General features: G+C 36.6%; 1 protein-coding gene and 1 long non-coding RNA gene across 2 annotated transcripts in view; both read left to right on the top strand.

Annotated features, from left to right (window-relative positions):
• The window catches only part of LOC143239696 (uncharacterized), a 6507-nt gene extending 5878 nt beyond the window's left edge, over positions 1–629 (top strand). The window contains exon 2 of the long non-coding RNA XR_013021315.1: positions 522–629. This is a non-coding gene — a long non-coding RNA (uncharacterized LOC143239696). The remainder of the gene's footprint in view (positions 1–521) is intronic.
• LOC143237447 (uncharacterized) overlaps positions 1–23529 on the top strand; it is a 184049-nt gene that overhangs the window by 104386 nt on the left and 56134 nt on the right. The gene's annotated exons all lie outside the window — the stretch shown is intronic.

Raw genomic sequence — 23529 nt, 5'->3', positions numbered from 1 at the left:
TTATTTGGAGTAGCTTATGTTTGAACAATAATAATCCTCTCACTTTTGCCGGGTTTCTCCACTCCCACTGACTTCCTAATTTACCACTGAAATAAATTGATTTTGGAGGTTTAATGCTAAATTTGTCTCCTTTATCTAAATGATGTGTTTTAGAACATGAAGGTTAAACCTGTTGTCTAACCAATTTAATTTAAAATAATGGAAGCTTTTCATTAGCAATTTTAACAGTTCGTTTGCAGTTGTAACCCTACTAAACGTCTTCACCTCCTATTAAAAGAATATTTCTTATCTTAATGAGTTGTATTTAAGAGTTATATTTAAGTGTTGTCGTAAAACTACACGATATACACTTCATTATGAGAGAAGTTAATGTTCTGTGCATTGCAAAGATTGAACTGTGTTCATTCTTTGACTTATCGTGAACCACAAAGTAACCTCCCTGACATAACAACTGTTAATGTCGGCTTCAATCTATCCTTAACACCTAATCAATTTGTGCTTAATTTTGCTTTTCTTTCAAGATCCTTCATGCACGTGTATCGAGAAGTGCACATGTGGTAAAGAAGACGGTTGTAAGTGCACCAGGTGCAGCAAAAAAGCAGAAACTGCGGGTCCATGTAAGTGTACAGGTAAGTAGAATCTTACTAGTTCGTTCATAGTGTTTAATTCTTTAATTTGTTATTAAAGGTTTTTGTCCCTTCTTTAAACTTCAATTTGTATTTTACATGTAATCTTTTTTCTCCTTCTAGAAGGAGAAGTACCTGCAGTTAATAGCGTCATGCACTTGCAGTAAGACAGAATGAAATTCCCTGCACGTGTTGGTCTAGTTCCTGTTTAATGAATTTTATTAGATTGTTTACATTGTTACATTTTTGTTTATCGTTTTTTCAAAATTAATAAAGTAAGCTTTATTATTCCGTTGCATTTATTAACCTGAAATCATTTACCTGCAACTTCACAAACATTCATTGTACCTCTTCACACTTGACTATTGTAGTTAAACCGTAACTGTATTAAATGACTTTCCTTTAGATCCATGAGCTACTAATCAAAATTCAAATGTGACTGAATCGTTCTAGTAATCCAACATATATATTACTGCAGTAGCAAGGACTTTCATCCTCCTTGGAAATGTGCAGTTAATTAGTTGTATTTAACGTTTGGTTAGAACAACAATCGTTAGTTTAGTAAAGATAAAGGGTTTTCTAATGCGTACGAAAGAAATGACCTTAAATCCACCTCCAATTAAATCTTTCTAAAAGCTACATCCTACACTTTATGATCTGCTGGCTGCTTCAAAACATGAATACAACACAAATACTTCCTATAATTCTTAAGCTAATATAGGCTTAACATATATAAACATAGCGAACTTATACCGAACATAAAATACTATTTGTTATGTTTAACATTCACAGCAACGGAATTTAACTACATTATAACTGTTTCTTTGTTTGTTTGTTTGTTTTTTTGAAATTTCGCACAAAGCTACTCGAGGGCTATCTGTGCTAATAAGTCAATTTAACTTGATTAATCAGACCTGAGGGAAATAAGCTAGTCATCACCACCCACCTGTAACTCTGGGCTACTCTTACCAATGAATAGCGGGTTGACCGTCACATTATACAACGGCTGGAATGAGCATGTTTAGCTGACGAGGCAGAACAAACTATGGATTACAGGTCGCGTCTTACGCGCTTGGCCATGCCAGGCCCCATATAACTGTTTCAACGAGTGCATTGTTTTCATATGGATAATAAGATGTGGCTGTATTTACTACAGAACAAAATCTCCTTAAAAAAGGAGACCAGATAACTTACAACAGCGAACAACGACGTGAGTTTTCAAACCTAAAATCTGAGTAATAAAAATACAAAATACATTAAATAGAAGTTAAATGAAACGTTAATGTACGTTTTAAAAACTTTGTTCATTATCTGTTCTTGTAATGTGGTAATATATACATAAAATTAAGAAATCGTAAAGGTTATTTCGAAACAAATACTGGTTTTGATGTTCCTACTATTGTGTAATTAGTTTAATAAATGTCTCGCTTATTAAACCTAAAGCTACCGATTGGACATTTGTTGAACCAACAACAATTTCAGACGGCAATATCGTCTTTGTATCTTTCAAGGGAGATTTCGAACCATGTAACTTTATTCATCCATATGTTTCTTAAACGTTCCTTTACTACACTTCGGATTATTTGTTCATGAGTTTATGCCGTTTTCTATTTTGCACTGTTTGCTTCATTTTCCCACAATGTATATTTGTGTGAATAATAATTTCTTACAATTCACGAAGGAGAACACATTACTTTGTTCAGCTTCTGAGGTCACCTGTCTGTGGGTTGAACTTCAACAATAATATTTCCATGTCTTAACTTTTCAGTTACTCTGTACATGAACAACACTATTTTTTTATTTGTACAATATTACTTTTCTCATATTTTGTTATTTCTTGAAAGTAAATGGAAATCGAAATTTCCAAGGGATGGTATTAATACTTAAGGTTAACTTGATGATTACCAAGGAAGGTCGAAACTTTTGTGCTCTGCTTATCAATAAATGGTAATAGTAGCTGTTGTAAAATGTTTTATTTGAAGGATGTTTCTTTAAAATTAGACGATCGTGTTTGTAATTATTATTACAACACTTACCATTTAAAATGAATGTATCGTATGTGGGTGGATCTTTAAAATTGTGTATAATAAAAGCTGACCTAGGATTAATTCGTCTTCAATCTGGTTACACCAAATTGATTACAACATTAGTTATTGTGTGGAGAATGACTTCATAAGATAGTGTAATAAATCAAATACTTCATGCACGTCCTGAGGGGTTGGTCAATAATGAATAGATTAAGTCTGTAGCTGCAGTCTGTTCTTATTCTGTTTACATACCCTGAAAAAACAAACTTGTTTCTTTGCAGAAAGGTTGTCTTTCTTGAAGTGATTCAAAGTTCTTTCTTAACCGAGGTCATCACTGTCGGGCGTCCACCTCCGAGAGACTATATCATTCAAATTAGAAACCATATGCAGGTCTAGTAAGCTCATAAAAGTACTTACATTTACAAAATAATTAAGATATATAAAATTCAGTGTTGACAAAAATAAACGGGTTAAGTATCTTTGTTTTAAGTTAACCAATGGGATACTTGTGTTCCCAACCCGGGTAGCGCACCTCTGGTTTCAGTATTATAAACCTTCATATTTCTTATTAACCAAATGGGGCGGGTCGTTAGAAATAAATTTACGTTGTTAAATAGTAGATAAGTTACATAAACTATGTTCATAATTTTCAGTGATCAAGCAACTACCTACTTTATTTCCATCTTACATCGTTGTTAAGATCGGATCTACACCACGCAAAGAGAAACTCGATTTTTAGTGCTACAAACTTAACGTTGTAAGTTTTCTTTTGTGTAACACGTTACTTTATTTAGAAACTAGGCTTCAGATTAAATCATTAAATATTTGACGTAACAAGATAAATGCCATACATGTTTAAGGTATAAAGAGGATATCGTATATAAATATATCCCAGTTGTATTACTTTGTACATCTCGTAACATCTGAATTTTTAATCGTTCGCATTCCTAACCAACATCATATAACTACAGGTTTATTACTGGTGATATAAGAAAGTTGTAATCAGTCATTTAAATATAAATGACTGCTTAAAAATAAAATCAAACATCGTACATAGGAAGTAGTGTTACTCTATTTACTATAGTATTTCATTCTTCTGAATATACATGAAAAATAAGTCAAACAACAAAGATTTCACATAATTTTAATGAAAAGTTTATCAGCATCATCCGGTCTTTTAAAACATTTTGTAAATTAATGATTTACTGATGTGAATTCTTAGTTTTGTTTTCTTATATACGTAACCATTAGCTATATAATAATAATTCCTGTGTGGATATGTGTTGATTGTATTTGTGTATATAATCGTAATGTTAAGTTATTACAGGTATGTGTCTGTGTATGTAGAGAAGTGACCATCTGTCACTCCACATCACATATACGTACCGCAATGATATTCAAGTAAATGGTTAGTGTGCCTACGTATGTTTAGAGAATGACCATATGTCACGCCACATTACATGTATTATATTCGTGTTAACAGTTTAACGGTTATTATATCTATATTTCTGTACAGAGAAGGACAGTATGTCGCATCACATACATTATAAAGTTGTGGTATTGACATTACTAGAGTAGCTACCACTTTAAGGTTGTAGATATTGACAGTACTGTGAGAGGCAATGAAATACAACACACCGAAACAATGTGGTACAAACAAGAAAGCAGCTACTCTATCACAAGTAAGGTGATAGTGGATATACCTGTAACAATGTGGTGCAAACTAGAAAGCAGGTACTCTATCACAAGAAAGGCGACAGTGGACGTCCCTGTAACAATGCAATACAAACTAGAAAACAGATACTTTATCACAAGGAAGGTGACAGTGGAAATCCCTGACGAACATCCTGATCCGTTAAGTATAAATTCATTAAAACCCATACCTCTCCGAAACATATCACATTCATAGATATTCGTATATCTTTGGTTTTATCACAAAGAGAAATATCCCGGCAATTTTGTTGAACACTTCTACTCCGTACTAAACACATTCGAGAATGTACAGAAACGTGTACACCGAACATTAGACACAATTTTTGCATCTACATGAACGAGTGATATGGGACATCACGAACAAACAATTGCTGAGTGGGTGGGATCCTTAAAAAAATTAATGTGAATAACACATCATGTGTAACAGGCAGTATGGACGTCAGTGTCACAGTCATTAAAGTAACAAAAGGAATTCTAATTACTAATGTGCCACACGTGAGAATAGAATTCCATTAGCAAACCATCCGGCTCCCAGACACTTATCAAGTGATATGGACTGGATAGCTGCCCAACATTCACCGAAGGTAATGGGTTTTATGAGATCCTTAAATATTGAAAAATCGAGGACTGTTCAAGGTCATATTAAATCCATGTGTCCGAATACATTTGGCTAGAGTAGGCAAAACCCCTGTCGAGGATGTCAGCAATGTCCATGGACAGCTGACCGTCTTCTCTAAACAAATTTGTTTCTTTGAAGCCTTTAAATGTGTAAAAACATCTATTGCTCTATTAACTTACCTGAGAAAAAGCAAAGCTATTAAAGTCTCTTTGCTTTGTAGGATAAGGAAGCGGGTTCGATAATGCTGAATGCCTGCTTGATTTAGTAAGGTTTGGTTTGGTTTGGTTTTTTGGAATTTCGCACAAAGCTACTCGAGGGCTATCTGTGCTAGCCGTCCCTAATTAAGACTAGAGGGAAGGTAGCTAGTCATCACCACCCAAAGGGACAGGGGAACTAGGGAAGTTGATAACTTCACCCTCGACTCCATTATCCCACACAACATCTGTCAATACTACAGGTATGGACTCTGTAGAAAAGGAGTCTTGTTTTATTACTACACCGAATAATAGAAACACTTGGTTAACAAAATCAGTACACACACCTGTTCGTTCTTACGTCTTACTTTTAGAAATCGCATCATCTGCAAGTCTTCATATACATAAACCCAGTTATAAACCCAGTCAAAATATGGGCATCAAGCTTCTTTTGAATCCTCTTCTCATCTTCAGGGAAAGAAGTCATTCTGTATTTCAGAAACCAACCCAGTAGTGACAGAACCAGCTGCCAATCTATGTATTCTAGGACCACTTGGAGATGGGTTTCTTCGAGGGGCTTTAGAATTTGTAACTGCACAAGAAGAAATAGTATTCACCAAATTATCTCTCTCTTGACCAGGAATAACAGGAGAATTATCGAAAAACAGATTAGAAGAACCCAAAGATAACCACAAAAGATTCAGGACTGATGTCTTGCTATCTATATATATAAGTGTACTGTGTAAATCGTCAGTAATACAGTCAAGCTTACTAATCTCTAATTTGTATGAATCATTACTAATGTTTAAAGACACGAGGGCACGTGACCTTCAGTAAGATGATTTTTATCATTGTCTTCATCATACACATCGAATCTGATAACACCACAAGACACAATGGACGTAATGCCATTCCTGTCTTGGGCAAAAACTGTGATAAAGTGCTGACATTCGTTGTGTTTATGTCTGAATAGCAAATAAACTACATGATGTTTGCTCTCTTACAAATATATCAGAAAGTTGTGGATCATCTGTTAAGACTTCAGATAGTAAAGAGACTGATCAACGTTCAGTTGTTTCACTAATTATGTTCTTTTTACGAGAAGTTACTTGGAATGTATTGTACTTACTGTTGAAACTAAAGTTTTTACTCTCGGAAACTTCTGAAGAAATTATTACATTCTTGGAGTTCACTGGTTTTATCGAGTCAGGTTGTGGATATAGTTCATTCGTTTTATTCGGTACGCAAGGTTGGTAGCAGAAGATAGTTTGTATTTTAGTAGATAAAAGGATGTTGCTGAAATTCATTGTTTCTATGTTGATTGTGTAGGTTCCAGTTTTAAATCTGGGTACTTCCATTGTTGTTTGAGGGTGAAGGTCTCGACGAATTTGCTGGAACTGTAATTTGTGAATTTCTATCATCTTCTGGACATTGCTCATCTTTCGGTGACTGAAGTAGAGTTGAAGTGAATGATGTTCCCGTCTTCTTCTTTGTTTTAAGTGTTATGTAGTTTCAAGTTGTGACCACATGAATAATTGCATAGTTTGAATAGCTTCTGTGTTAGCAGTATATATTCCAGTTTTGATTATGGCTACTTCCATTCTTTATTTAGTGTAAAGTTTATTGACAGTTTAAATTGTGAATTTCTATCTTCTGGACATTGCCTATCTTTCTGTGATTGATGTAGAGTGAAGTGGATGATGTTCCCCATCTTCTTCTCCTTTCTTTTATTACTTTGTTTTGAATACCATGAAGCTTCAGGTTGTGACGTTTCAAGTTGCTCTTGTGGCTACTTGAATAATTGCAGTGTGCACAAATGAAATCGTTGTGACCGTTGTGGACACTCAAATGTCGTTGTAAAAGTGCCTTTCTACTGAATTACCGAGAACAAAAAGTCACTACCTGTACCCATCACCATGTACAGACTTTGTGTGTGAACGAAAGGTAGCTTTATTGGAGATATGGGAACCGCAACATTCAAGTGATTTTATGGATATCACGAGCATGGAATCGAAATGTCGTTTAATGTTGTTTTTTGTATTAGAACGATAAGGGCAGAGCATGTAATGACTTTGTCGTTGTATCTTGTTTACATCCTCCACCACATGTAATATTTTGCCATATAACTGTTCAGATGAAGTGGTGGCATAGTGGTTTACGTTCTGACCGTTCATGGTATCTAAAAATATATAGAAACATATTTATTCCAATAGAGAAACACTTAATTGTTTCTAATACGTCCGTCTTCAAATGAATATTTTAATTTTTCTTCTACCACCAAAACAGTAATTATGAAATTAAGCCTACAACAACTATGTAAAATTTTCATTTAATATATTCCTTTTCTCAATACATAGAAGGCGCAAGTATTACTCAGCAATGAACAACTAATTGTCAGTTAACTCAACTGAGAAATTGTATAATGATTCTAAAATGGAAAAATCTGAACTGGCCTTTAGAATTAGGTTAGCATTATTTACTCAACTTCAAAAGATACATTGTGATCAAAATAAGAGCCGAGTACAAACCTGAAACATCTCATTTCGATAATGATTGGCTTCGAAATAAACGAAACCTTCACTTAAAAGATGTAAAGAGTTAGTTTTAACGATTGTGTTGACCTAAAGCTATAAAATTAGTTATATGGAACATATTTATAGTGGGGATCAGAAATTATAATGTATGAAGAGTATTGATGAATCTATGAAGGGAACATACGAGAAAGACATGGCGACACAGAGATGGCTATTTGTAATACGTTTCTTCACGAGAAGTAAACTAAGAAATATAATCTAAATGTTGTATTTTCTTGTCGTGTCCTGTGAAGTAGACAATAGTTACTCTTATTCAAAACTTCGAAGCAAAGATTTGATCAGACAATGAAAGCAATACAGTTGAGAGTCTAATAATTAGATATATAGTGAAACACCTGTTTGGTGGTTATGTTGTAGACTTCGTATCAACATAGTTAAACATTTTACGATATCCAATATTTTTAGTGATAATTAAGTTATCTATACATTAATCATTGTTCTTGATGTCTCCTGATTATTCTTCTATTATATTGTTTGATAATTATGAGGAACTAGAACATGCTTTAAATCTGGGCCCTTGGTGATTGAAAAGGGTATAATCTAATAAAAAACCAATATATTAATTTAGATACCAGAAATGTCTATTTATATACAAAGGTTGCTAAACACCTAGGTGTAATGTGAAGAAATAATAATTAGTCAATCAAAGAACAAAAATGTGTTTCCTTGAGTCAACTGAGTTTGACTGTAAAGAGAGCTATTATGTGTGGATAGAAAAGCATATTAATTAAAGTATGTTAAAACTGTAGGATAGTCACTTGACTCAAGTCCAGCTCCATCAGTGACATCATCTTTAACTAATAACTTCAGTGGAGTACTGACAGAATCTTCTCGAACGCTAACAACTACGTCAACAAGTACATCAACTTCTCAAGCTCCATCAGAGCAAACATGTCCTCCAACATCTTCTTCTTCTTTCAAAACGAGGGTTAGGCCAGATAAGGATTCGTCAAGTTAAAAGAAAGTACTAGTAGCTTTGTCATCATCATCATTGGAACAAACCTCAACCATGAAGAAAGCTGGGAACCCACTTACTTTAAGTGGACCTGAACTGAAGACATCAAACAGTTTGGCTGCAACATTTACTTCTGTAAAAAAAGTAAGGTTTGATTGTTTAGATTTTTTTTACAATTTTAAAATCAGTGTGCATGTAATTTTTGCTGTTTAATGTCTTCCAGTATGCTGAGTAATAATAGAATTTCCAGTTCTGGTGCCCAGTCAGATGGCTTTATGTGTGATGTGAAACCTAGCATTAATTATGAATAAAAATATTATTAACAACAGTGCAAATAAAGAAAATATAGTAGCACCTTGGTAGACATGTTTAGTTGCTGAGAGATGGTGCAAATGAAAAATTGTATACAAGATGGACATTAATCATATTTAATGAGAACCTACTTTTACAGACCTCTTGATCTGGTGAACCAATTGGTGCTGAATCTGTTGACACAGTACCTACTTTTACAGACCTCTTGATCTGGTGAACCAGTTTGTGCTGTGTCTATTTACTCAGTACCTACTTTTACATACCCCTTGATCTGGTGAACAAGTTTGTGCTAAATCTGTTGACACAGTACCTACTTTTACAGATCTCTTGATCTAGTGAACCAGTTTGTGTTATGTCTGTTTACACAGTACCAAATTTTACAAACCACTTGATCTGGTGAACTAGTTGGTGTTGTATCTATTTACTCAATATCAACTTTTACAGACACCTTGGTATGGTGAACCAGTTGGTGATTTATCTGTTTACACAGAACCTACTTTTACAGACCCCTTTGTATGGTGAACCAGTTTGTGCTGTGTCTGTTTGCTCAGTACCTACTTTTACATACCCCTTGATCTGGTAAACCAGTTTGTGCTGTGTCTGTTTACTCAGTACTATGTATACTAACAAAACACAACTGATACACTCTGTGGTGTTTACATATGCTACATTAAGCACAAACAGGAGAATTCTCCAGGTAGGGAGTTCTGTGTTTGTTTATAATGCTAGTACTGTGAAAACTGTTTTCATTAGGCATGTATTTCTAGTATTGTGTAATCCAATACAATGTTTGTTAATAATTGTATTCTGTTTTTTTTACACATACTATTACAACTAAAATAATGTACATGGCACAGTTGGTGCTTAGACTGTTATGGACTCATGCATGTATGACTGACATAAGACACTTTTAAAGTGTTCATTTGTCAGCTTAATACAAACAAATATTAGACTTAATATTAGTTTCATTTTCTTCTGGATTTAATTTTGTGTTAAATCTACGATTGTTAATAGAAATTTTATCTCGGTGAAATGACTGAATACATCTGATCTTGGTGTAGTTTTAATACATTTTTAGGAATATACATCTGGACTAAAGTTTGATGTTGTTTATTTTAATATGTAGGAAGTAGCGAGTTCTCCTGAGCCTACTTGATGTGTAAGCCATCTTGGGTGTTGACATTGCTGTAGAAAACCACGACTACACTTCAGAACACGAAGTTCTTTAAGCTTCACAATTGTTCTTACGTGATGTTTAGAAAATACCTGACTTACTTTCAGAAAGACATATATGTACAGCTATTTTTATGTAACAAGTGTCCTAGTGTGTACATATAAATTGATTTCTGGGTCAGATTTCTATCTTTTAAGTTCTCTGTTGATGCAAATTTATGAAAAGAAAGTATCTTCATACTATAAAATAGACATATTTTACATGAATGTTTTGAACTACAAAAACAAGATGTCTGGTAATTCATAAATTTTAGATAAATAATAATTTTTGTTTGAAGGAAAAATCTCATTTTTTTAACTTATTTAAAATGTGAGAAGTAAACAAATGTATAAGATGTTTATAGTGTTCAACTTAGTACATGTTTCAATGTTTTGAGACCCAAACAAAGAATCATGTGTATGTATATATATATTTAAGAATAAAAGTTTCAAAATGTTGGTTTAGAATTAGTTAATTTTTCCATTATCACCTTATAAAGTGAGTGTTTTGTAACTAGAAGTTTTTGTTTTATATCCAGTGAATTAGAAAACAAAATATGTTCCTTAAATAACATTAGTTGTTAGTAGTCAAAGGTTAGGTTCGAAATGATGCAAATAACCCATGTGTAACAGATGAAACACTAACAATTATTGTTGGTCTTGTATTTTGGAAATAAACCAAGTTCAGTGTTACTACAATAATCACTGTGGTACTAATCTGATGTATAATATCCTGTACGTAACAGGTTTTGTTAAAATATACCTTGTTTGGGAGTCTTATATAAAGATAGTGAAAATACTAAGTGTGCTGTTATCACTTGGCCAAGAGATCTGTTTCATTCTATAGTGTTACTGTTTGTTTGAGAGACATGTTTCATTGTGTAGTGTTACTGTTTTTCTGAGAGACCTGTTTCATTGTGTAGTGTTACTGTTTTTCTGAGAGACCTGTTTTATTGTGTAGTGTTACTGCTTGTCTGAGAGACCTGCTTCATTGTGTAGTGTTACTGTGAATGAAATATTCCAGTATCAGCTTCGTTTTCACATTATTTAATAAAACAAAACACAAAACTTTACGAAGAGTGACATACTGACTAATGACATACTGAATGTCTTTAAGTTTCATCAGGCTGACTGAAATGGAAATGTTTATCACAAATGAACTGTATTTTGTTGATCCATGTAATTAAAAAGAAGGAACAATGTCTTGGTTGAAAAGTAAGTCGCTTTATGTTTGTCAAAGAGTGGTCACTGCATATTTCATTAGGCTAGTGAATATATACTCAAAGATGAACACGTACTAACAACGGATGTGATAAACAACCATAGTCTCCTTGTTTATAACATTATTACGAGAAGCTAGTTTCAGAGATTAAGTTTTATATACTGCAGGGTTTGCGAATATCAAAGTATGAAGTCAATGGTATTTTTATGAAACTTGGCTGAAAAACTTACACTCTAGTGGAATAATAAGTGTACTTAAGCAAATTATGTTTCTGAGGTAACTGTGAAAAAAAAATTGTTTGCTCTCGTTCTGGTACCAAGCGCATGTTTCTCACTGTAGTGGCAACAGTGTGACGTAATCGAATGTTACGTCAACAAACTGACGTTTTCGGATACTACTGGTCTAGTAGCAGTTCCAAAGTAACGGAAGAGATCTCTGCGGTTTTTTCAGAGCTGACGTTTGTAGATACGTGCTAGTATGCAAATACAGAATTGATTTATATGTATTAACTTATTACTTTCATTTCTTGAAGAAGGAGACTGTTTGATGAAGTTAATTACTGTATAAATATTCTGTTTACAAACATGTAAACATTTCTAAGAGAAAGAACTTTTACAATCGGTAAATATATAAGTTCCTGAATTTAATGATAGAAAGTTTTCAAATGGTCACAAAATTACAGCATGTGAGACTCGGAGAATTTCAGAAAATGTGATAAAATTATTTTTTACTTTTATTTCGGATTTCCTATTACAAATCCAACTACTTCTGATAATACGACTATTAAATCCGAATAGTGGTATTGACCGTCACATTACAAGGCCCCCACGGCTGAAAGGGCGAGCATGTTTGGTGCGACGGGGATGCGAACATGCGAGTCTCACGGCTTAACCGACCTGGCCATGCCGGGCCTCACGCAAAGCTACTCGAGGGACATCTGCGCTAGCCGTCCCTAATTTAGCAGTGTAAGACAAGAGGGAAGGCAGTTAGTCATCACCACCCACCGCCAACTCTTGGGCTACTCTTTTACTAACGAATAGTGGGACTGTCTATCACATTATAACGCCCCCACGGCTGAAAGGGCGAGCATATTTGGTGTGACGGGGCTTCGAACATGCGAACCTCAGAGTACGAATCGAGTGCCTAAACCACCTGACCACGTCGAACCTAGATAAAGGGCAGTTAGTCAACACTCACAACTTTTGGGCTACCCTTGTTTAACTAAACACTGGGGCTTGACCAACAACCTTACAATACATTCCTTAGTGGTACAGCAAAATGACTGTGGGCTTACAACAATATAAAACTGGGTTTCGATACTCGTGGTCGGCAGATCACAGACAGCCCATTGTTTAGCTTTACATTTTAAAACAAACAAATACATTCATGGCCCAAGACCGCGTTTTTTTGTTTTTTTAGGTAACGAGAAGCGATCATTGGACCTGTTCATCCACAGTTGAGTATATTTACCTTTGGTCATGACCTGCCCTATTCTTAATTAATGGGATAGGTAGAATAGCTGTCACTTTTATAACGCTTACACTTTTTACTAATGTAGATTGTGCTCAACTTTATATTGTTAGCTTGAACTTTTTACTTCTCGGTATGCAGACTGGTACGCTAATAACTACGCTACGCCCATATAGCCAGAAGTGTATTTAGTATTACCATTCGGCCCGGCATGGCCAAGCGTGTTAAGGCGTGCGACTCGTAATCTGAGGGTTGCGGGTTCGCATCCCCGTCGCGCCAAACATGCTCACCCTTTCAGCCGTGGGGGCGTTATAAAGTGTCGGTCAATCCCACTATTCGTTGGTAAAAGAGTAGCCCAATAGATGGTGGTGTGTGGTGATGACTAGCTGCCTTCTCTCTAGTCTTACACTGCTAAATTAGGGACGGCGAGCACAGATAGCCCTCGAGTAGCTTTGTGCGAAATTCAGAAACAAACAAACAAACAGTATTACCATCAGGGAATTTTTATTAACTCGGTATATAAAATTATCGATACATGAGATTGAATAAGTTATATTAAAAGCCACAAGCCAATAACAACCGATATAAAGTTGAGGAAGAACAGAATGTATCAGAACTACATGTAATTTATAGCACAATCTCGTGTGATGCCACCTTATATAGATCGTCTTACTAAAACTGACGTGTTCAGGGTGCAAAGCTAGAAGCAAAGCTTGGCCAGGTTGTTAGAGCGCTTGACTCGTAACCTTCGGGCTGCGGGTTTGAACCCCCGTCCAACTAAACATGCTCGTCTTTTCAGCCATGGATTTGTTATAATGTTTTAGTCAATCCCACTATTTGTTATTAAGGAGGAGTCGAAATCTTCTCGTTGAGGGGTGATGACTAGTTTCCTTCACTGATAAATTAGGGACTGCTAACACAGATAGTTCTCGTGTGGCTTCGGACGAAATTCAAACTAAGCCAAGTGAATGTTATGTGGAATGTTTCACATTTTTTTGTAGATTGTGAAAGAGGTTTTCTATCACCTTTTCAAATGAGAAATTTCAATAGCGCTCATAATTCACTTATTACATCACGGTGATTGGTTGTTAGTTGCAATCTAACATAACACGATGATTGGTTCTAAATATTAGCGTCAGTTTCACACAACACGATGATTGGTGGTAAATATTACAGTTGATGTGCCAGTTGGCTTGACTGGGTCATCAACTGTAATATTTATGTGAATGTTAGTTCTTCCGGCTGAAGATCATGAGAAGCCGTGTGTATTTGTGGACTGGCTGGATTCTTTGATGATGTGTATGTTGGTAGATTCCCAGTTGGACTCGGATATATTAAGTTGAGTTGAATTATCTCATCGTCTCCTCTTCTGCAGAAGATCTCACTTTTGTAAGTGTTCGTTTTCAAGTTTTATGTTTCTGTTTCAATGATTATTTTATTATAAAGCTAGTGAACATCAAACAATGGTTCATCTTTGCTGTGTTTGAAAAACTACTCCATGGTTACCTGAGCAGGCTGTCCCTAATTTAGACGTAATATACTATTACTAACTTATATGCAACAGACTACAGCATTGGTTCCCAAACGACAAGTCGCAGACAGGTACTGGTCGTTGAATTAATTTACACCAGTTCGCAGCGTGTCCTGGTTCTTGATTGTTTGTTTTGAATTTCGCGCAAAGCTACACGAGAGCTATCCGTACTAGCCATCCCTAATTTAAGTCAACTCTTGGGCTACGCTACGACTAGTGGTATTGATTGTACATTATAACCTCCCAACGGATGAAGAAGCAATCATATTGAGGGTATTCCCAGTTTGGTTGGGAACTCGGGACTCCTCTGTTTCTGGTAGCACGACGAAGATTTTTTTATCAGTATATTATGTTAAATTTAAAAAACCGAATTACTTTTAGTCAATCTCCTTATTACTTCAATTATTTTTTGAACCAGTATAATCACCACGGTATTTAGGCTTAGCGAAAGCTGTCGTTTATTTCGTGCTTTTATAAATGTGATTTTTATAATGTTAAACAAATCGAAATATTTAAATATAAGTGAATAGTCAGTGTCTTTGTCATAATTCCAAGTAACATTTATTGTGCAACAGTGAAGTGTGTGGAACGAAAAGTACACTGACACAGCTATTCCCCTGAAATTTGCAAATAAGATTTCTGTATACAGTCATTTGAAGAAGGTATATCAACGTTGAACATCAATATTTACATAATAACAATATGAGTTTCTGTTTGTCCATTTAATAACTCGAAAAACTTCTCAGCTTTTGGTTCAGCCTCATTACGCCTTCGTGCAAAGCATCATGGGAAGTCCAGAACGAGGCAAGTTATACTGTGGAATTGAAGCTTATATACAACAGTGTTTAGAGATCGTTTGTAAAGAAGTGTTCTTAGTTTCAGATCAAGAAGTTATCATGGTTGAGAAGAACCAGACTACAAAAGAGGGAAAACAGTTTGATAGTCATGGGCACTTTGCCCAACGATTACTTTTGGTAGTAATGAGTCTGGCTTCTTTGTCGTGCTGTGTTTACTACTATGGAGCTTTCCTAGAGGAGTACTTTTCTTATCCTGTGGTCCTGAATGTTAAGGTAAACAATAGTGGAATTGTGTTGTTTCCAGGGGTAACGATATGTAACAGACATAGGTAAGTTTGGTTTATTTATTGTGTGTATGTGACTCAGAACTAATAACAGGGTTTCTCATACACTTGTCTGCTACAGATTATTTCTGAGACGATTCTTTGTTTTATACAAGTTACGATTAAGCAGTGTTTATTCTAACAGCTATTCTTTATTGAAAATGACATTTATAGTTGGCACTATTTACTTCTGATGGAAGCAGATCAGGTTTAAATAATAACACTGTAACGAATACACACTTCTTGCTCTTAATGAACACATTAATTTAATAGTTCGATCAAGATTATTATTCGAGGTGTTTTTGGACGTAATCCCATTAATATCTCAGATGGCTCAGACGGCTTAGGAGATTTATGTTAGTACTAGCTCCATATATGCATGAATACATATATATTAACCTAATAATGCAAAATAACATGATAAATTACTGTAATAAATATAATAAATGTGTATATATATTTATATTTATATATGTACTAAATTTCATAAGCAATACTGTTAATAAAAGTAACAGCAAGAAAATAATATTGCGTGTTTTACATTCCTGAAAATATAAAACCAGATGTTAGCTTCATTAAATCCCAACACAACTAAAACTGTACACAATCCTGCTTAACCTCCAGTGACTAATGAAGCAATTACAGCTACGTGGCTTTAGAGTATCTAAATATCTGAGATAAATTAGTGCAGGTCTGGCATGGTCAGGTCTTTAGAGGCGCCTGACTCGCAATATTAGAGTCGCAGGTTCGAATCCTTGTTACACCAAACATACTCGCCTTTTCAGCCATGGGAGTGTTATAATGTACGGTCAACCCCACTATTCGTTGGTAAAAGAGTAACCCAAAAGTTAGCGGTAGTTGGTGATGTCTAACTGCTATATTAGGAAAGGTTAACGCAGATAGCTCTCGTGTAGCTTTGCGCGAAATTCAAAATAAACAAAGAAATTGGTGCCAGACGTGTTGCTTGCAGGGTGGTTCACAAAGTTCGAGTAATGAAGTCAATGTTTGTAAAGTAATGATAAATAACAAATTATATGAAGTAAATACCAAATCGTAAAATAAATAGCAAATCATATTAACAGTGTAATTAGAATAATCAAGTAAGAAGTAAAAAATTAAACTTACTCTAGGGTATGTACAACGTAACAGTTGTATCTTTGTCAATCACATGATCATGTACAGAGCAGTTAGGCGGAAGTAATCGGTTAAAGTTAAACCTTAAAAAAAAAGATGAAATATCGATAAACTAAATTAATAAAGCAACGTTAAGTCACGTGAGCAAAACTAATGGTCACTAAAGCGGCCGATTATCAATATAAAATAGTGTGTAAAAATGCAATGGTTTGGAAGATGTAGTGATAGTTTTGTACGCCCGACATCCTTTAATCTGGACATTACGAAATTACATATCGCCATCACTTGGACTACAAGTTACGAACAAAAAAGTAGAATTGACTGACACCTTTTAACAAAGAGGAAGAATATGTTCAGTGAAGAGATTAGATTGTTAAACCTGATTGTTAAGTAACCAAAGTTTCGTGTAAAAACCTTTGACAATTTGGTACAACAATAACTACCATTTCATCCACCACCAAATCAATGTTTCTAAGATTTCTGAATAAAAATGAGCGGATTCTAATAAATATTAATTTACAACCGAATGTTTACCGAATTATATTAATGTGTGGTCAAGTAAATATATATAACCTTTTGGGAAACAGTTACATCATCTTAGAAACCCGTGTTTTTACTGACACAAAGCACTAATTTCTGAGAATGAACAAAAAATCTCAAATTGCTTATGAAAGAGTCGCTTTTTTTCTTTTAATTTTATTAGTACGTGGTCTGGTTTTGTTTCTTTGAACGTAAGCACAAACTGCACAACGGGCTATCTATGCTCTGCTCACCACGAGTACCTGAATCCAGATTTTAGTGTTAGAAGCGTTCAGACTCTGTGAAGCATATGAAAAGCGAATATGCTGACGTTTGTATACATATATTCCGACAGCAGTTTTGAATATGTTGTTACTATGTTATACCCTTTACTAGATAACACAAAAATATGAAAGACAGTATGTTTTTAGAATGCACTCGACAAGATCTGTTCCAATATGATCTCAAATCATAATTTTAACACCTGAACACTTCTTGATTTTAGGTACATTTTATCATGAAATGTGTGGTGCACCTGCTGTAGTTTCTTATGTCTTCTTATTACAATTAGCCAACAGAATGATCAAACAAGTTTATCTGTAATAATTTAAAGTAAAAGTGAAACTCGTAATAATATAAACCACTTGGTTTTGTCCATCTTTTATATACACACATGTATATATAACACAGTATTCTTACTAGGGTTGTTTCTTATTCTAATTATAACATATGTTATTTTAATATATATATATATATACATATATACTATAGTAAAAGATGTCCATACAGAGATTGTTTCTTGTTTTTGGATGAGAATAAACAAACAAAAATTACGAAATCTGTGCCACTCTGAAGAGAGTGTAAGAGATAAGTCACTGGTGAGAGCCTGTGATACCATACTGGATGATTTTTTCTTAGATCTCCACCGAAGTCGAACATAGGACCAACCTGTACATAATAGACTTCACTTGAGAATGACACAAAGGTCACAACTGAGTTTTATAAACATTCCACAGGAACGTACGTTCCCTCATCGGAAAGATGTATGTACAACACGCCAGTTGAAAGCCTGGAGGTACCTATCAACATGACTTAGCACAACGTGGCTCCAAATAATGTCCCAAAGCACAGGAGAAGGGTGTTGCTTAATCCTGGGGTTGGTTTCATAGACCAGCGATCGGTAGAGGGAACGGGAGTCTTGTTGGGACATCACCTGATGTGGCACGACATCGCCGTATCGCCGCAGCAGCGTCCACATACCAGGAAAGAAGGTTAAAACACACTGGTGGTTGAAGGCTCAATGGAACATGAAAGAGCATGCGCTCCTTGGCAACCAAGAATCTAGTGAGTTTGCAAACGGGATTACCCTCCAAGGACAGATAGCAAAAGGTGGTAGACAGAAGAAGAAAGACACTGGGTTTCAGCACGAGATGTCCAGACTTCCCATGTAAGGCTATAGGATCACTGAAAGTCGAAACACAGCCTCAGGCCTGCCACCACACAGGAAGATGAAGACATGGCAGTCAATAGGCCATGCAGTGCAGTCATCCAGAGGAAGAAAAGCCCCAAGGTACCAGACCAATGGAAGTATCCTCATCCTCACCACCCAAGGACGATATCAGCCTGTGTGACCATGAACCCGTCCAATCCCAAGAAGAAGGGATCCTGCTCCCCGTGCTCGACAGGTGCATAGACATTGTCAAGCCGAATCTTTCGACCCCCAGTTACAACATCAACGTACACCACCTGTCCCTCAGCATCATTATGTGACGTGAGGATGGTCCCAAGAAAATGCGGGTGGAAAAGGATCCCCACCCCACGCGAATGTATAGTGACAAACGACCAGAAGGCACGGACAGGGTGTCGGGAGGAGAACGAGAAGTGGTCCCTCCGAGAGACAAAATGGGTCTTCTGCAAGAAAATCACGTCAACTGCAAAAGGGGTTGAACAGGGAGAACGCTTAGAATTGCTTAGCAATGCTACGCATCCCCAGATGTTCAAAGTGATGCAGGAAAAAAGCATCAACCAATCAGAGGGAATGACTTAGTGATGCTGTTGCTTTGATGATGAGAGCGGAGGCAGGGGAGCATGTGGCCTCTTGAGGCTACCTGACCCTGCACCTCCCCACTGTCCTCACTCAACCCAGAAAGACAGGGAAGAGTGGGGAAGTACAAGAGACTCGGGAACGGGCCTGGTGATCGCAGCTCATCCAGAGTCGGGGTTGGTGCCATAGGGGAGGGAGCTGGCACGTCTGCAGATACGAAGGCCGTTGCCGACGGCCCCTTGGGGTCCCCAGCTGCAGCATCACCAGCAGCAGGAGCCAGGGGCTTCTCAGGGTCCCTCCCCAACACTTACAGAGGTGGGTGGATATTGGGCACCCACACTGCCCCTATTACCCACTCTACCTGACAGGAAGGCCTGAGCCCCCACAAAGCCTGGCGATGCCACAGAACCCCCACAGGGTCCCTGTCCAGACCCGGGCCTGAAGGAGGGGCCGAAGCCTCCTCAGAGGCCCCCTACACCCCAACAGGACCAGGAGCACCACCCACACTACCCGAGGACCCAGACACCTTGAACTGGGTGGTCGGGACCTGACCTTCCTCAAAAGACCCTGCCACGGCCTCCCTGGACGCTACAGCCTCGGGGCCACAGGTGCCCCCTCAGGGACCCCACCCACAGGCACTGTAGTTGTCGCTGCTGCCTCTTCCCATTTCGCTCTGGTCTTACGGGGCTTACGTGTCGGTGGCAGCTGAGCAACCACCAAGGTATATATGTAGTCACATGCCTTGGCCACTGAGAGGGCGCATGGCCACCACCACACATTGCGCACTTAACGGTGCAGGCACTGTCCTCATGTCCGAAAGTCTGACATAACCCACACTGCCTGTCAGGCAGTCAGCCACCAAATGGCCCTCTGTGCCACAACGGCAACACAGGCGACACATACCCAGGTAATTACATGTTACCCATGCCCCTGCACCCTAAGAAAGTTTGGGACTGGCATCTGCATGTCCATACACAACCGTCAGGTTCCCGTACACACCTGAGGACTCGACTGCTGCACCTCAAACTCTATTTTCCTGATAGTCCCATACGCCGTCAACACGTCCTCGACGACGTCATGGGGCATTTCAAATAGGGCCGACTGGAGGGTTATCCACCTAATATTCACTCTGGCCGGTTCCATGGAAACACGCTGGTCCCACAAGGGAAAGTCCTTCTGGTCCAGCAAGCGACGGGCGTGGGCGGCCGACGCAAACGTCGCCACATACCACCCATTTCCAAAATGTTGCAAACATTCGTTGTTCAAGGCGTCAATGATCGCCGATGTTAGCGAGGCCGCGGGCAACACAAAGCGGACAGATCGCGGCCGAACAGAGTAAGGCCGAAGCTGTACCGTCCTACGAGTTCACATACACGCACACGCACACCCGAAACCGGCACAGCAAAGAACGACACGCTAATCCACGCAAAATCCCAGAGCAAGGAAGTGGCGCGAGCGAGCACTTCGACGGGAAGGAGCGCTCCAAGTTAAATGTCTGAGGCTGAAATAGGGCAAGCCTCGTTCAAAATGCTGAGCAACGATCTTCTAATTATGTGTACCTGGTGTGATACACCTGTGTGTGAGTTGAGCCATTTTAAGTGGGAATAAATGTGAGGGGGTCCTAACTTTTTCCTCAGTTAAAATATGCATTTTTGTAGAATTATATTTACCGAAGATCTTGAAAAGTCTTTTCTTCAGTTATAATTGTTTTGTTATATTCCGATAATCTCTCAGTATTGTAAATATTGAGATTAAATATCTATATATCCAAAAATGTTACAAAAATACACAGGCTCTCATAGGGTATCCTAACTTTTTCACATGATTGTATAATTTTCCTACAGTTGAGTTTCTTGTCATCACGAAATGTTTTACTGTTTAATTCTCTTCATTTTATCAAATCTCCACTTAGGCCTACTCATTCACTTTAGAATTTCAGTTGGCAAGCCAAAGTTTGCTCCACTAGTATCGAAACCATTGAAGTATAGTTCAGTTATTTTAACGTCGAATTACCAAGGTTGTTTCCTATTTTACATAATCATGTTTTCTTTTTGTAATCTGAAGAATCATCTCTCTATTTATTGAGGTGCAACTGCATTAGAATTGTCTTTTATGAAATAAGTTATTTTTCTTACATTTTTCAACACCGTTAATCTCATTCTAATATATCAACAGCTAGGCCTATATTAAACATTAAGCCTCCCATTTCTAAGATGATTAACTTTACGTGTAACTTTTCTTTGGAGAAACTATTTTTCACGCGAAAATCTATATTTCTGCGTGAATGACTTATAAACTTAACGTGCGACTATTTCCAGTTCACGTAAATGAATTTGTCCCACGACTTACTTTATAAAATTAAAAAATAAAAATATATATAAAAATGAATTAGATCTGTACTATTTTATAGAAATAAATAAATAAATACAAAAATCTTTAATTCTTCAAACACAAAGGTTAAATAAACAAATTAAATGTTATAATTCACGTGGAAGAAGCTATAATAAAATCAAAGCGATGTTAAATATAGAAGGTCCTGGCTAGTTGATCATAATTGTAAATCTTTAGATTTAAATTAAATTCGGGATGTCTTCATATTGATACATGTGGTTAAAACACCAGTTCTCGTTTTGTAACATTCGTGCTCTGTTTTAAATATACGAACATATATTTATAGCTTTGACGCTATTATATCGCGAGGGAGTTTGAAAGACGCGGATCGGAGTGTTGTCTATTTTATATTCTGTTTGACCGGTTCCACAGGGACTACTGAAGATTAAGTTACCGCTACTGCATAGAGTTTGTGCAATACCAAATGATATAACGTCACCATTTAACGTTCATTACCAAAGTGTGGGAGACATTCCATACCTATTTACCTCAATAATTCATATACCGAATCAATGACTGCCATTGTTAAAGAGTTCGGCGGTACAATAAAACTGACTGAAAGCTGCCGGGTTGTGTAGGAGCGAGTGGTAGTGGCCATAACGACCATTCTGAAGTCTACTGAGTTAACACTATTAAAGTAATTTCCGCCACAGAAAAAATATAAATTTAGTATTAAAAAAACAACTTACCAAATTCCTCGCACACAGAAAAAGGAGACTTGTTTTTATAACCACACCGACTAGCAGTAACACTAACTTAACAAAATAAGTACACACACACCTCTTGGTTCTTACATCTTACCTTTCGAAATCAAATCATCTGGAAATATTCATGTATGTATTAAACCCCTTACAAAGTAACTGACTGGTTCTGACATCAATAATATTAAAAGTAATTTTGTTTATTTGTTTGTTTTTTAATTTCGCACAAAGCTACTCAAGGGCTATCTTTGCTCGCCGTCCCTAATTTAGCAGTGTAAGACTAGAGGAAAGGCAGCTAGTCATCACCACCTACCGCTAACTCTTGGGCTACTTTTTTACCAACGAATAGTAGTATTGACCGTCACATTATAACACTCCAACGGCTGAAAGGGCGAGCATGTTTAGCGCGACGGGGATGAGAACCCGCGACCCTCAGATTACGAGTAGCACGCCTTAACACGCTTGGCCATGTGTCTAAAGTAATACGGTAAAACTAATTTAATTCTGGTGTCGTTCGGTTTATTAAAATACTTTCGTACTATTTAAGTATAGCTCTTCAGTATTCTGGTCAAGAATTGCAAAAGATTTGGAGATATTATTATACAAAGATAATATCTTAACATGGTGAAGGTTAGCATAAAACAATAAGAATAACAAAATTAATTAGGTTTATTGTACGTAAATTACACAGTTAATGTTTCTCATTAAGTTAACATCATACTAATTTACATATTAAACAGAAAAAAAAACATTGTATCATATTTTACAGTTTTGGAAGACGTCAAGAAAAATGTTTATTATCTTTCTTTGCTAATATGTCAGGTCATCCCAAAAATATTGTCCGAAAATTTAATACAGAAAGTGCATCATCATTTGTATCTTTGTATAAGGCTTTAATAACTAAAATATGTAATGGGACATGTATAAAAAACGTGTGACAAATAAAACAAAGTAACCCAACCTCACTTTTTCAGATCAGTAATCAAATGAACCCTTATGAATATTGATGTGTCTAAGAAGCACATTAGGTACATAATGTTTTATGAGTTAAAAAATAGCAATAGTGCAGCAGAAAATACATTAAACATTCAAGGTGTTTATGGTGCGAAGTCTTTCAATAAAAAAAATGTTGAAGGTTTTTTTGG

The sequence above is a fragment of the Tachypleus tridentatus genome, chromosome 13 (assembly GCF_004210375.1).
Source record: "Tachypleus tridentatus isolate NWPU-2018 chromosome 13, ASM421037v1, whole genome shotgun sequence".
NCBI classification, from domain to species: domain Eukaryota; kingdom Metazoa; phylum Arthropoda; class Merostomata; order Xiphosura; family Limulidae; genus Tachypleus; species Tachypleus tridentatus.
The sequence above is the reverse complement of the archived record's forward strand: the minus strand, read 5'-3'. Positions and strand labels throughout refer to the sequence as shown.